Source organism: Amblyraja radiata, unplaced genomic scaffold (genome assembly GCF_010909765.2).
Source record: "Amblyraja radiata isolate CabotCenter1 unplaced genomic scaffold, sAmbRad1.1.pri S88, whole genome shotgun sequence".
NCBI lineage: Eukaryota > Metazoa > Chordata > Chondrichthyes > Rajiformes > Rajidae > Amblyraja > Amblyraja radiata.
Window position 1 is genome coordinate 312,882 of NW_022630171.1, and position 14,529 is coordinate 327,410.

Sequence of the window (14,529 nt, forward strand, 5' to 3'; positions counted from 1 at the left end):
GGCAGTCGTAGGGCTGGCCACTGGTGTGCACGTGCTGGTGAGACAGGGCGTGGGAGTCCATGGCAGAGCGCTCTCCACACACCGGGCTGGGGACGGGACTGTCACCGGTGTGAACCCGCTGGTGGGACAGCAGCCTGGTGGAGCAGATGAAGCCCTTGCCGCACTGGGCACAGGTGTAGGGACGCTCGCCGGTGTGGGTGTGTTGGTGCTTCTGCAGGCTGCTGGAGTGGGTGAAGCCCTTGCCGCACTGGGCACAGGTGTAGGGGCGTTCGCCGGTGTGGGTGCGCTGGTGAACCAGCAGGTTGGAGGACTGGGTGAAGCCCTTGCCGCACAGGGCGCAGGTGTAGGGGCGCTCGCCGGTGTGTGTGCGCTGGTGCTTCTGCAGGCTGCTGGGACTGGTGAAGCCCTTGCCGCATTGGGTGCAGGTGTAGGGGCGCTTGCCGGTGTGTGTGCGCTGGTGCTTCTGCAGGCTGCTGGACTTGGTGAAGCCCTTGCCGCACTGGGCGCAGCTGTAGGGGCGTTCGCCGGTGTGGGTGCGCTGGTGCTTATGCAGGCTGCTGGAGCAGGTGAAGCCCTTGTTGCACTGGGCGCAGGTGTAGGGGCGCTCGCCGGTGTGGGTGCGCTGGTGAACCAGCAGGTGGCTGGAGCGGGTGAAGCCCTTGCCGCACTGGGCGCAGGTGTAGGGGCGCTCGCCAGTGTGGATGCGCTCGTGATTGAGCAGGATGGAGGACTGGGTGAAGCCCTTGCTGCACTGGGCGCAGGTGTAGGGGCGCTCACCGGTGTGGATGCGCTGGTGAAGCAGCAGGTGAGTAGACTGGGTGAAGCTCTTGCCGCACTGGGCGCAGGTGTAGGGGCGTTCGTCAGTGTGTGTGCGCTGGTGCACCAGCAGCGCGGAGCAGCAGGTGAAGCCCTTGTCGCACTGGGCGCAGGTGTAGGGGTGCTCGCCGGTGTGGGTGCGCTGGTGCTTCTGCAGGGTGCCGTACTGGATGAAGCCCTTGCCGCACTGGGTGCAGGTGTAGGGGAGCCGCTCACCGATGTGGGTGAGCTGGTGACTCTGTAGGTGGCTGGAGCGGGTGAAGCCCTTGCCGCACTGGGCACAGGTGAAGGGGCGCTCGCCGGTGTGGGTGCGCTGGTGAAGCAGCAGGTTACTAGACTGGGTGAAGCCCTTGCCGCACTGGGCGCAGGTGTATGGGCGCTCAACGGTGTGGGTGCGCTGGTGCTTCTGCAGGGTGGAGGAGCAGATGAAGCCCTTGCCGCACTGGGCGCAGGTGTAAGGGCGCTCGCCAGTGTGGGTGCGCTGGTGCCTCAGCAGGCTGCTGGAGAGGGTGAAGCCCTTGCCGCCCTGGGCGCAGGTGTAGGGGCGCTCGCCGGTGTGGGTGCGCTGGTGTATCAGCAGCCTGGTGGAGGTGGTGAAGCCCTTGCCGCACTGGGCGCAGGTGTAGGGGCGCTCGCCGGTGTGGGTGCGCTGGTGATTCTGCAGGCCGCTGTTCTGGGTGAAGCCCTTGCCGCAGTCGCTACAGGTGTAGGGGCGCTCGCCGGTGTGGGTGCGCTGGTGCCTCTGCAGGCTGCTGGGACTGGGGAAGCCCTTGCCGCACTGGGCGCAGGTGTAGGGGCGCTCGCCGGTGTGGGTGCACTGGTGATTCTGCAGGCCGCTGTACCGGGTGAAGCCCTTGCCGCAGTAGCTACAGGTGTAGGGGCGCTCGCCGGTGTGCACGCGCCTGTGCACCTTCACGTCCGCGGACAACTTGAAGCTTTTGCCGCAGTCGGGGCAGGTGAAGGGCCGCTCACTGCTGTGCACCCGCCGGTGATTCCACAGCCCCGACAAGAAGGCAAAGCTCTTGCCGCAGGTGGAGCAGACATGGGGCTTCTTGCCCGTGTGCAACCGCCGGTGGGTCTCCAGGCCATTCGCCGTCTTGAAACTCTTGCTGCAGTCCGAGCAGGCAAAGGGCCGTTCTCCCGTGTGCACCCGCCGGTGGGTCTCCAGCTCGCTCGGGCTCCGGCAGGCCTTGCCACACACGTCGCACTCATAACGCTTCTCCTGTTGTGCCCTGTCACGTGGTCCTCCATCGAAGCTCAGACCCTCGAAGCTCAGCCCGCACACCGAGCAGATGGGGGGCTCGCCGGCACCCTGGCCGCCCTCAATGGCCGCTCACGTCCCCGTCTCTCCGTCCACAGCAACGGCTCCTAAACCCTGCAGGAGGGGAACACAGAGGGTCAACAAGCTGGCAAACAGGACATTACTAGCACATATTGAGTGTGTTTATGGCGGAGGAAACCGTTATATAATTCTGCGCGGCACAGTGGAGCAGCGGTACAGTTGCTGCCTCAAAACTCCACCCATTCCTAGTCTCCACAGATGCTGCCTGACCCGCTGAGTTACTCCAGCACTTTGTGTCTATCTTCTCCACAGATGCTGCCTGACCCGCTGAGTTACTCCAGCACTTTGTGTCTATCTTCTCCACAGATGCTGCCTGACCCGCTGAGTTACTCCAGCACTTTGTCATAAAGTGATACAGCATTGGAAAGAGGCCCTTCGGCCCAACTCGTACCCGAATGGCCTCTACTCCTGCACCTATTGTCTATGTTTCTATTAAAGCCACATTTGCAGATTCTACCTCCAGAACGGCCCAAAATCGCTGATAAACAGCCACTGACAGCCAGCACATCCAGTGAGCGCTAACCAGTTGCTAACTAGCGGTTAACCCGCCTCAACTAGCGATAAATCCCATTTGTGTGTGTTTTCACCATTTTAGCACCAAACCGGCCCCAAATCGGGTCAGCGACGGCCAACACGTCTAGTGAGCGGTAACCAGCCGCTAACCAGCGGTTAACCAGCCCTAACTAGCGATATTAGGCGATAAATGCCACATTTGACCACATTGGGGGATTCAGCCCCAGAACTGCCCCAAATCGCTGCTAAACTGGTCAGCGGCGGCCAACACGTGTGGTGAGCGTTAACCAGCCGTTAACCAACTACTAACCAGTGGTTAACCCGCCATAACTAGCGATAAAAGTCACATTTGACCACATTGGGAGATTAAACCCTAGAACGGCCCCAAATCGCCGCTAAACGGGCCAGGGAGGGTTAACACGTTTAGTGATCGTTAACCAGTTGCTAACCAGCGGTTAACCAGCCCTAACTAGCGATATTAGGCGATAAAAGCCACATTTGGCTGCATTTTTCCACTTTTGGAGATTCAACCCCCAGAACGGCCCCAAATCGCGGCTAAACTGGTCAGCGACGGCCAACACGTGTGGTCAGCGCCAACCAGCCGCTAACTAGCGGTTAACCCGCCTTAAATAGCGTAAATCCGCCGAAAAAGGAGAGAAAGACTCAACTCCAGCAGAGAAGCGACAAGATGGCGGCGGCGGGAGGAGGAGGAGGGGGCGGGGCCACGTCCCTGCGTCAGCGCGTATGGGGCTCGACGTCATCGCGCGGAGGGGTAGAACGTCACCGGGCCCGGCCCCTCCCCCCCCCTTCTCATTGACTTCAATGGAAGAAGTGCCCTGATCAAAGATGGCCGCCGCCTCTCCCTGGGCTTCAATGGGGTTGAACTGCCAGTATCAAAGATGGCCGCCGCCTCTCCCTGGGCTTCAATGGAGACCAGTATCAGTATATCTTTATTGTCATTTTCCTGAGTCCTCACATACCCAGAGGAAACAACAAAACGTTGCTCAACCAGTGTCCATTCAGTGTGCAGTAAAAAATAACAACAAATAACTAGAAATAAAAAACATATATCATGAACAAATTAAATGAAACACTCTACTCTCTACTAGACATCAACAGGCGTTCCGATCGACAGCCGCTGCAGTGTGTCCAGGTTGATGGTTGGTGCGCGATACTTTGGCAGGGGGCTAAGTCCGTTTATCAGTCTTATAGCCTGCGGGAAGAAGCTGAGGAGCATCCTGCTGGTTTTGCAGCTAATGCTCCTGTACCTCTTCCCAGATGGCAGGATGGAGAATATGTGATGCGATGGGTGGTAGGGGTCTTTGATGATGGAGATGGCTCTGCTGATACATCTCTGTATCAACAGAGTTGTATCAACAGGACTGGCCAAATTTTGTGCCCTCCACCACAGTGATGAATGCTGTGGTGGATGTTTGTGTTACAGTTTTATTGTGGTTGTGTGTTCTTTATTATTGTATAGCTGCAGACAACCCAAATTTCCACCAGCCTGGCTGTGTGGCAATAAATTATATCTAATCTAAATCTAATCTTCCTGTATATGTCCAGCAAGAAAGGGAGTGGAGCACCAATAATCCTGCTGGCGGTCTTCACAATCCTGTCTAGTTGGTGCCGTTCGTACGCCTTGCAGCTCCCGAACCAGGAAGTGATGCCGTTGGTTAATGTGCTCTCGATTGTCCCCCTATAAAAAGTTCGTAGATGTGTAGTGGGGAGACCTGCTTTCCGTAGTCTTCGGAGAGGGTGTAGTCGCTGCTGGGCTCTCTTGACCAGTGCTGTGGTGTTGGTTGTGGACATCAGGTCATCTGACAGGTGGAGTCCTAGGAACTTCACGCTGCTGACCCTTTCCACATCAGCTCCATCGATGTGCAGAGGTGTATGGTGTTGTTTTCCCGCCCTCCTGAAGTCAACCACCATCTCCTTAGTTTTTCCCACGTTGAGAATGAGGTTGTGGGATTTGCACCATCCTGTGAGCAGCTCCACCTCCATCCTGTACGCCGACTCATCATTGTCACTGATGAGACACACCACTGTTGTGTCATCAGCGAACCTGTTGATGAAGTTGTTGTTGAGTCTAGCAGTACAGTCGTGTGTAAGCAGACTAAACAGCAGGGGGCTTAGGACACAGCCTTGGGGCGAGCCAGTGCTCACGGCTATGGGTTTTGATGTCCTACTGCCCACCCTGACTGTCTGCTACCGTTGTGATAGAAAGTTCAGGACCCAGTTACATGTGCCAGCATCAACCCCCAATAGCTCCAACTTCTCCACCAGCTGCTGTGGAATGATTGTGTTAAAAGCAGAGCTGAAATCTATGAAGAGGATCCTGGCATAAGTATTTTTCCGATCAAGGTGTGACAGTACGAGATTCAGCGTTGTTGAGACTGCGTCCTCTGTGAATCGGTTGGCTCTGTAGGCGAACTGCAGTGGGTCTAGGTCGGCAGGTAGATTCTTTTTGATGTGCTGCATAACCAGTCGCTCAAAACACTTCATTGCTATGGGTGTTAGAGCCACTGGTCGAAAGCCATTATGGCAGGCTGGGTTTGGTTTCTTCGGGACAGGGACGATGGTGGCACTCTTAAGACAGTTGGGCACTACTGCCTGGCTGAGTGAGATGTTAAAAATGTCTGTGAAGACATCTTTCAGTTGCTCGGCGCAGTCTCTTAAAACGCATCCAGGAATGTTGTCCGGCCCTGCAGCTTTGCGTGGATTGATGCTGGCAAAGGCCTTTTTAACTCCGGCTGCGGACAGCCTGAGCGACTGGTCACTGGGAGATGGCAGTAGTGCACGTGTCTGGGTGCTGTTTTTAACCTCAAACCGTGCGTAGAACTCGTTCAGTTCATCTGGTAGAGAGGGGTCGTTTTGGCATATCCGCAGCGGGGGTGGGGGCTTGTAGTCAGTGATGGTATGAAATCCCTGCCACAAGCGACGTGTGTCTTTGTCATTTGCGAAGTGGCTATTAAGTTTTTGCCCATACAGCCTCTTCGCTTCCCTGATCCCCCGGGATAGGTTACTCCTTGCCAGTTTGAGATGACTGCCAGTATCAAAGATGGCCGCCACACACTGGGATTCATTCATAGACCTCAATGGAGAAGACTGCCTTTACCAAAGATGGCCGCCGCCTCCCCTGGGATTCATTCACATTGACTTCAATGGAGCGACTGCCAGTAGCAAACATGGCCGCCGCCCCCGGGCCTCAATCCCCTCTCATTGACTTCAATGGGGGAAGTGCCTTGATCAAAGATGGCCGCTGCACACCCTCATAGACTTCAATGGAAGATGTGCCAGTAGCAAAGATGGCCGCCGCCTCCCTGTGCATCACCATCCCCTCAATGACTTCAATGGGTAAGTGCCTTGATCAAAGATGGCCACCTCCCCCTGGGCTTCACTCCCATTGACTTCAATGAAGTGCCTTGATCAAAGATGGCCACCTCCCCCTGGGCTTCACTCCCATTGACTTCAATGGAGACCAAAGATTCAATTCAATTCAACTTCAGATCCAACTTTAATTGTCATTGTCAGTGTACGGTACAGAGACAACGAAATGCAGTTAGCAACGGAGAGACCTGTAGCGCCGGTGGCGGGGGGAGGGGAGGGGGGGGGGAGGAGACAGAGAGAAGGGGGAGAGATAGTTTGGATTAGAAACATAGACAATAGGTGCAGGAGTAGAGGCCATTCGACCCTTCGAGCCTGCACCATTCGCCATTCAATATGATCATGGCTGATCATCCAACTCAGTATCCTGTACCTGCCTTCTCTCCATACCCCCTGATCCCTTTAGCCACAAGGGCCACATCTAACTCCCTCTTAAATATAGCCAATGAACTGTGTGGCCTCAACTACCTTCTGCGGCAGAGAATTCCACAGATTCACCGCTCTCTGTGTGTGTGAAAAAAAATGTTTTTCTCATATCGGTCCTAAAAGATTTCCCCCTTATCCTTAAAACTTGATGATGGAGTTCACACTGTGACTGGCTACGCAGTCATGAGTATAGAGTGAGTACAGCAGGGGGCTGAGCACTCATTAGTATAGAGTGAATACAGCAGGGGGCTGAGCACGCATTAGTATAGAGTGAGTACAGCAGGGGGCTGAGCACTCATTAGTATAGAGTGAGTACAGCAGGGGGCTGAGCACTCATTAGTATAGAGTGAGTACAGCAGGAGGCTGAGCACTCATTAGAAACATAGAAACATAGAAATTAGGTGCAGGAGTAGGCCATTCGGCCCTTCGAGCCTGCACCGCCATTCAATATGATCATGGCTGATCATCCAACTCAGTATCCCGTACCTGCCTTCTCTCCATACCCTCTGATCCCCTTAGCCACAAGGGCCACATCTAACTCCCTCTTAAATATGGCCAATGTACTGGCCTCGACTACCCTCTGTGGCAGGGAGTTCCAGAGATTCACCACTCTCTGTGTGAAGAAAGTTCTTCGCATCTCGGATTTAAAGGATTTCCCCCTTATCCTTAAGCTGTGACCCCTTGTCCTGGACTTCCCCAACATCGGGAGCAATCTTCCTGCATCTAGCCTGTCCAACCCCTTAAGAATTTTGTAAGTTTCTATAAGATCCCCTCTCAATCTCCTAAATTCTAGAGAGTATAAACCAAGTCTATCCAGTCTTTCTTCATAAGACAGTCCTGACATCCCAGGAATCAGTCTGGTGAACCTTCTCTGCGCTCCCTCTATGGCAATAATGTCCTTCCTCAGATTTGGAGACCAAAACTGTACGCAATACTCCAGGTGTGGTCTCACCAAGACCCTGTACAACTGCAGTAGAACCTCCCTGCTCCTAGACTCAAATCCTTTTGCTATGAAAGCTAACATACCATTCGCTTTCTTCACTGCCTGCTGCACCTGCATGCCCACTTTCAATGACTGGTGTACCACGACACCCAGGTCTCGCTGCATCTCCCCTTTTCCTAGTCGGCCACCATTTAGATAATAGTCTGCTTTCCTGTTTTTGCCACCAAAATGGATAACCTCACATTTATCCACATCATACTGCATCTGCCAAACATTTGCCCATTCACCCAGCCTATCCAAGTCACCTTGCAGTCTCCTCGCATCCTCCTCACAGCTAACACTGCCCCCCAGCTAAGTGTCATCCGCAAACTTGGAGATATTGCCTTCAATTCCCTCATCCAGATCATTAATATATATTGTAAATAGCTGGGGTCCCAGCACTGAGCCTTGCGGTACCCCATTAGTCACTGCCTGCCATTGTGAAAAGGACCCGTTTACTCCTACTCTTTGCTTCCTGTTTGCCAGCCAGTTCTCTATCCACATCAATACTGAACCCCCAATGCCGTATGCTTTATGTTTGTAAACTAATCTCTTATGTGGGACCTTGTCGAAAGCCTTCTGAAAGTCCAGATACAACACATCCACTGGTTCTCCCCTATCCACGCTACTAGTTACATCCTCGAAAAATTCTATAAGATTCGTCAGACATGATTTACCTTTTGTAAATCCATGCTGACTTTGTCCAATGATTTCACCACTTTCCAAATGTGCTGCTATCCCATCTTTAATAACTGACTCTAGCAGTTTCCCCACTACCGATGTTAGACTAACTGGTCTGTAATTCCCCGTTTTCTCTCTCCCTCCCTTCTTAAAAAGTGGGGTTACGTTTGCTACCCGCCAATCCTCAGGAACTACTCCAGAATCTAAAGAGTTTTGAAAGATTATTACTAATGCATCCCCTATTTCTGGAGCTACTTCCTTAAGTACTCTGGGATGCAGCCTATCTGGCCCTGGGGATTTATCGGCCTTTAATCCATTCAATTTACCCAACACCACTTCCCGGCTAACCTGGATTTCACTCAATTCCTCCAACTCCTTTGACCCGCGGTCCCCTGCTATTTCCGGCAGATTATTTATGTCTTCCTTAGTGAAGACGGAACCACAGTAGTTATTCAATTGGTCCGCAATATCCTTGTTCCCCATGATCAACTCACCTGTTTCTGACTGCAAGGGACCTACATTTGTTTTAACTAATCTCTTTATTTTCACATATCTATAAAAACGTTTGCAGTCAGTTTTTATGTTCCCTGCCAGTTTTCTTTCATAATCTATTTTTCCTTTCCTAATTAAGCCCTTTGTCCTCCTCTGCTGGTCTCTGAATTTCTCCCAGTCCTCCGGTATGCTGCTTTTTCTGGCTAATTTGTACGCATCATCCTTCGCTTTGATATTTTCCCTGATTTCCCTTGTTATATAGACAATAATAATCAAATGTGTATTACATATATCTATTTACAATATATATTAATGATATATTTAATAATATATTGATACATATAAGTATATATACAATAATAATGAAATATACATTAAATATATCTATTTACAATATCTATTAATGATAGATTTAATAATATATACATATATATATATGTATTAAAATATATCTATTTACAATATAAATATATCATTCATATATATACACACAATAATAAGATATGTATTAAATATATCCATTTACAATATATATTAATGATATATTTATACATATAAGTATATCTACAATAATAATGAAATATACATTAAATATTTCCATTTACAATATATATATTGTAAGCAGTATAGAAGTTGGGATGTAATGTTAAAATTGTACAAGGCATTGGTGAGACCAAATCTGGAGTATGGTGTACAATTTTGGTCGCCCAATTATAAGAAGGATGTCAACAAAATAGAGAGAGTACAGAGGAGATTTACTAGAATGTTGCCTGGGTTTCAACAACTAAGTTACAGAGAAAGGTTGAATGGAAAGATGGATTCAACAGTGGCTGAATGGGAGACGCCAGAGGGTAATGGTGGATGGCTGTTTGTCGGGTTGGAGGCAGGTGACTAGTGGGGTGCCTCAGGGATCTGTGTTGGGTCCTTTGTTGTTTGTCATGTACATCAATGATCTGGACGATGGTGTGGTAAATTGGATTAGTAAGTATGCAGATGATACTAAGATAGGTGGTGTTGTGGATAATGAAGAGGATTTCCAAAGTCTACAGAGTGATTTATGCCAGTTGGAAGAGCGGGCTGAAAGATGGCAGATGGAGTTTAATGCTGATAAATGTGAGGTGCTACACCTTGGCAGGACAAATCAATATAGGAAGTACATGGTAAATGGTAGGGAATTGAAGAATGCAGTTGAACAGAGGGATCTGGGAATAACTGTGCACAGTTCCTTGAAGGTGGAATCTCATATAGATAGGGTGGTAAAGAAAGTTTTTGGTATGCTAGCCTTTATAAATCAGAGCATTGAGTGTAGAAGCTGGGATGAAATGTTCAAATTGTACAAGGCATTGGTGAGACCAAATCAGGAGTATGGTGTACAATTTTGGTCGCCCAATTATAGGAAGGATGTCAACAAAATAGAGAGAGTACAGAGGAGATTTACTAGAATGTTGCCTGGGTTTCAACAACTAAGTTACAGAGAAAGGTTGAACAAGTTAGGTCTTTATTCTTTGGAGCGCAGAAGGTTAAGGGGGGACTTGATAGAGGTCTTTAAAATGATGAGAGGGATAGACAGAGTTGACGTGGATAAGCTTTTCCCACTGAGAGTTGGGAAGATTCAAACAAGGAGGTTCAGACATGACTTCAGAATGAAGGGACAGAAGTTTAGGGGTAACATGAGGGGGAACGTCTTTACTCAGAGAGTGGTAGCGGTGTGGAATGGGCTTCCAGTGGAAGTGGTGGAGGCAGGTTCGTTGGGATCATTTAAAAATAAATTGAATAGGCATATGGATGAGAAGGGAATGGAGGGTTATGGTATGAGGGCAGGCAGGTGGGACTAAGGGAAAATACGTGTTCGGCACGGACTTGTAGGGCCGAGATGGCCTGTTTCCGTGCTGTAATTGTTATATGGTTGTATTAATGATAGATTTAATAATAATATACATATATATATATCAAATGATAAGATATGTATGAAAATATCTCTATTTACAATATAAATATATCATTCATATCAAGTACAAGTGAGTTTATTGTCCTGTGTCCCTTTACAGGACAATGACATTCTTGCTTTGCTTCAGCACAACAGAACGTAGTCGGCATTGACTACAGAACAGATCAGTGTGTCCATAGAATAATAATACTACCAATAACTTTATTTATAGAGCACTATAAAACAACCCCTGTTGCAACTAAGTGCTGTACATGGACAGAACAGATCAGTGTGTCCATAGAATAATAATACTACCAATAACTTTATTTATAGAGCACTATAAAACAACCCCTGTTGCAACTAAGTGCTGTACATGGACAAGAAATTATTACACGACACGCCTGTTCTCACGGTGCAACCTGAAGCAAGACTTAACAAGAGTTTAACATCGTGGGAACCTCCTGCGATAGCAGTACGGCATTCGTGGACCACCGAGGACCTCCGTGGCGCTAACGGCAGGTAGTCGTGTAACTTGTTAAGGTCGGGGAGAAAATTCAAACATTTTTGAATTTCTCCAAGAGTGACTTGAGCAGCGTTGCAACATTGTATGAAGGCAGATGCCAGTGCGATATCCGTGAGATGTCCGTAATGACTCTTGCGGGTACCGTGGGAACTCCTGCGAACGGTCATATGGGTTGAGCACAACACCGGCTGAAAGGAGGCCATCGAGAAGCAGATGTACGGCTTTGAAAATGTTTTGGCATTGGCTTTTTTAAATGTTTGATGTAATTTATGTTTTTATGTGTCTTGAGTTCTATGTGCAAATCCTTTCCAGTTCCAGGTATCAGAGCGTTGGAAGCAGGATGCCAGAGGCCACTCAGCCACTCTAGCCTGCCCCCCCCCCCCCCCACCCCACCCACACACACTTACCGGGCGCAGGTGGGCATTGGGGAGTCTGAAGACATCTGCCATGGTGCAAGCCATCTGGAACTTGGTCATCTGCTCATTGCCAGACCAGTGGAAAACCCCACTGACCCACCAGTCACTGCTGGTCCCCGCACCGGGCCTTGCGCTGCCCCACTAGTCACTGCTGGTCCCCGCACCGGGCCTTGCGCTGCTCCACTAGTCACTGCTGGTCCCCGCACCGGGCCTTGCGCTGCCCCACTAGTCACTGCTGGTCCCCGCACCGGGCCTTGCGCTGCCCCACTAGTCACTGCTGGTCCCCGCACCGAGCCTTGCGCTGCCCCACTAGTCACTACTGGTCCCCGCACCGGGCCTTGCGCTGCCCCACTAGTCACTTCCTGGTCCCCGCACCGAGCCTTGCGCTGCCCCACTAGTCACTGCTGGTCCCCGCACCGGGCCTTGCGCTGCCCCACTAGTCACTGCCTGCCATTGTGAAAAGGACCCGTTTACTCCTACTCTTTGCTTCCTGTTTGCCAGCCAGTTCTCTATCCATGTGGCTGTGCAAGCTCCATATATTAATGATACCATAATAAGATATGTATTAAATATATATCTATCTACAGTAAATATGAATGATTTATTTAATAATATATACGCAAATATCTCGTTCAGTTTTAATCAGCAAATCCTAGTTATTGAGGGAGTTGAGTCTAGGAGCAGGGAGGTCCTTCTGCAGTTGTACAGGGTCTTGGTGAGACCACACCTGGAGTATTGCGTACAGTTTTGGTCTGGGTGGCAGTGTGAACTGTGAGGAAGATGCAGGGTGACTTGGACAGGTTGGGGGAGCGGGCAGAAGCGTGGCAGATGCAGTTTAATGCGTCAAGTTGGGAAAAGGGGATCTGGGCGTCCTTGTTCGTCAGTCTATGATGAACCTTCACCATTGAAACTGACCACCAGCCGCTGGTCTCTATCTTAAACAAGCCTATCCATGCGGCCTCTTCACGTTTGCAGCGAATGATGCTGCAGCTCCAACGATTCACATTCGAAATTGTGTACCGCAAGGGCAAGGAAATGTTCGTGGCCGACACATTGTCCCGTGCGCCGCTCCCTTCCGTTGCCCGCCATCCATACGAATCGTCTGACCTGATGGTACTGAACGTTAACATTGTTCCCTCTTGGCAGATGCAGTCCCTGGTCGAACACACTGCCGCTGATCCTGCCCTGCAACAGCTTGCGGGCGTCATCCGCCGTGGCTGGCCTGACCGACGCTCTTCTCTACCGGCCGGTGCCGTGCCCTACTTCCTGGTTCGGGACGAGTTGGTGCTGCACAACGGCGTGGTGGTGAAGGGTCACAAGGTCGTGGTGCCGGACGCTCTGCGGGATCACTACTTCCAAACCGCACACAACGGCCACCCCGGGGTGGAGGCCACTTTGTCCCGGGCCCAAGCCCAGTTTTACTGGCCTGGCATGGTTCAGGACATCCGGGACAGGGTCTCCGCCTGTGCTGCCTGCAACAGTCTCCGGCCTCATCAACAACGCCAACCTCTCATGCAGCAGCCGGCTCCCGAGTTGCCGTGGATGGCTGTCGCCACTGACATCTTCGAATGGCGTGGCAAACACTTCCTGGTCCTGGTGGACTCCTACTCCAGCTGGTTCGAGGTGGACCAGCTGCCTTCCCTCACGTCTGCTGCCGTCATCGGGAAGCTTCGCCGCCACTTTTCGACCTTTGGTTCCCCGGTGACTCTCCAATCCGACAACGGCGGCCAGTTTACCAGCGCGGAGTTCGCCGCCTTCGCCGCCCGATGGAACATTCGCCACATCACCAGCAGCCCCGAGTACCCGCAAAGCAATGGCCTTGCAGAGCGCGCTGTCCGCAGCGCCAAGGAGCTGCTGGAACATTGTCGGCTTGCTCATTCGGACTTCTACCTTGCCCTCCTCAACCTCCGCAACATTTCCCGGGACCCCGCACTCGGTTCGCCTGCCCAGCGCCTCATGTCCCGCACCACTCGACCCCCCTCTCCCGGTCTCTCAGCAATCCCTAAAGCCCGCGGTCCGCAGCCCTGCCGCTGTCAAGGAGCGCATCATCGAGAAGCAGGTCATCCAGAAGCGCTCCTTTGACAAATCATCCCGTCTGCTTCCCCGTCTGTTCCCAGGCCAGGTTGTCCGGATGAAGTCCACCTCCGGTCACCACCGGCTGGCCGTTGTCGTTGGCAATGCTGACTCTCCCCGGTCATACCTGGTTGACTACGAGGGCACCGTGTACCGTCGGACACGCCAGCACCTGCTGCTTGTCAACGAGCCTGCTCCGCCTCCCGCAGACCCGTTTTCGCCGCCTGTCCCTTCCCCACTGCCCGAAACTCCTCCTGCCCCTGTCACTCCTCGCATGCCCCGGACACTGCCCTCTCAGCTCTCTGTGCCCCGCACACGCCAGCCTCCTTCTCCTGCCTCACCTGCAGGTGTACCTGTTTCGCCCCCCGTTCTCCTCCTTCCCCTGGGCGCTCTTCACCCGGGTCTCCCATCTCTGTCCCTGCCCCCTTACCTGCAGCTCCTGCGGTTGAAGGGGAAGGCGGGTTCCGCACCCGCTCTGGGCGGTTGGTCAAGCCGCCTGTCCGGTACGGAGTGTGCGAGTAGTCTATATCATGATATATTCTAACTGTTCCCTGCTTATGGTCTGATTCTAGCGTATGAGCCGTGGTCGCTTTTGTTTCCAAGAGGAAGGATGTAGATCAGTGCATGCTCCTTTAACATAGTGACCTCACCACTACTAACCACTCCCCATTGTCTCTTGTATAATTGTAGCTTCCCCACCTCCAGCTCGCTCTCTAGTTCCAGTGATGACCACGGACAGCTAGGGCATAGTGTGTGTAGTGCATATAATACAGTTATGTAGTAAAATACTTTGTGTGTCAAGCAAGTCCTTTTTACAATAACCTCACATTTATCCACATTATATTGCATCTGCCATGCTTCAGCCCGCTCACCCAGCCTATCCAAGTCACCTTGCAGTCTCCTAGCATCCTGCTCACAGCTAACACGGCCCCCAAGCTTTGAGGAGAGGAG

At 51.5% G+C, this 14,529-nt stretch overlaps 1 long non-coding RNA gene and 1 pseudogene across 1 annotated transcript; one reads left to right on the plus strand and one right to left on the minus strand.

The window, feature by feature from the left end:
* LOC116969570 overlaps nucleotides 1-14,529 on the minus strand; it is a 56,195-nt pseudogene that overhangs the window by 30,046 nt on the left and 11,620 nt on the right.
* LOC116969575 lies at nucleotides 2,549-9,288 on the plus strand. The gene is made up of 3 exons (XR_004410838.1): nucleotides 2,549-2,775; nucleotides 8,304-8,307; nucleotides 9,273-9,288. It is a non-coding gene; the product is annotated as an uncharacterized LOC116969575 (long non-coding RNA).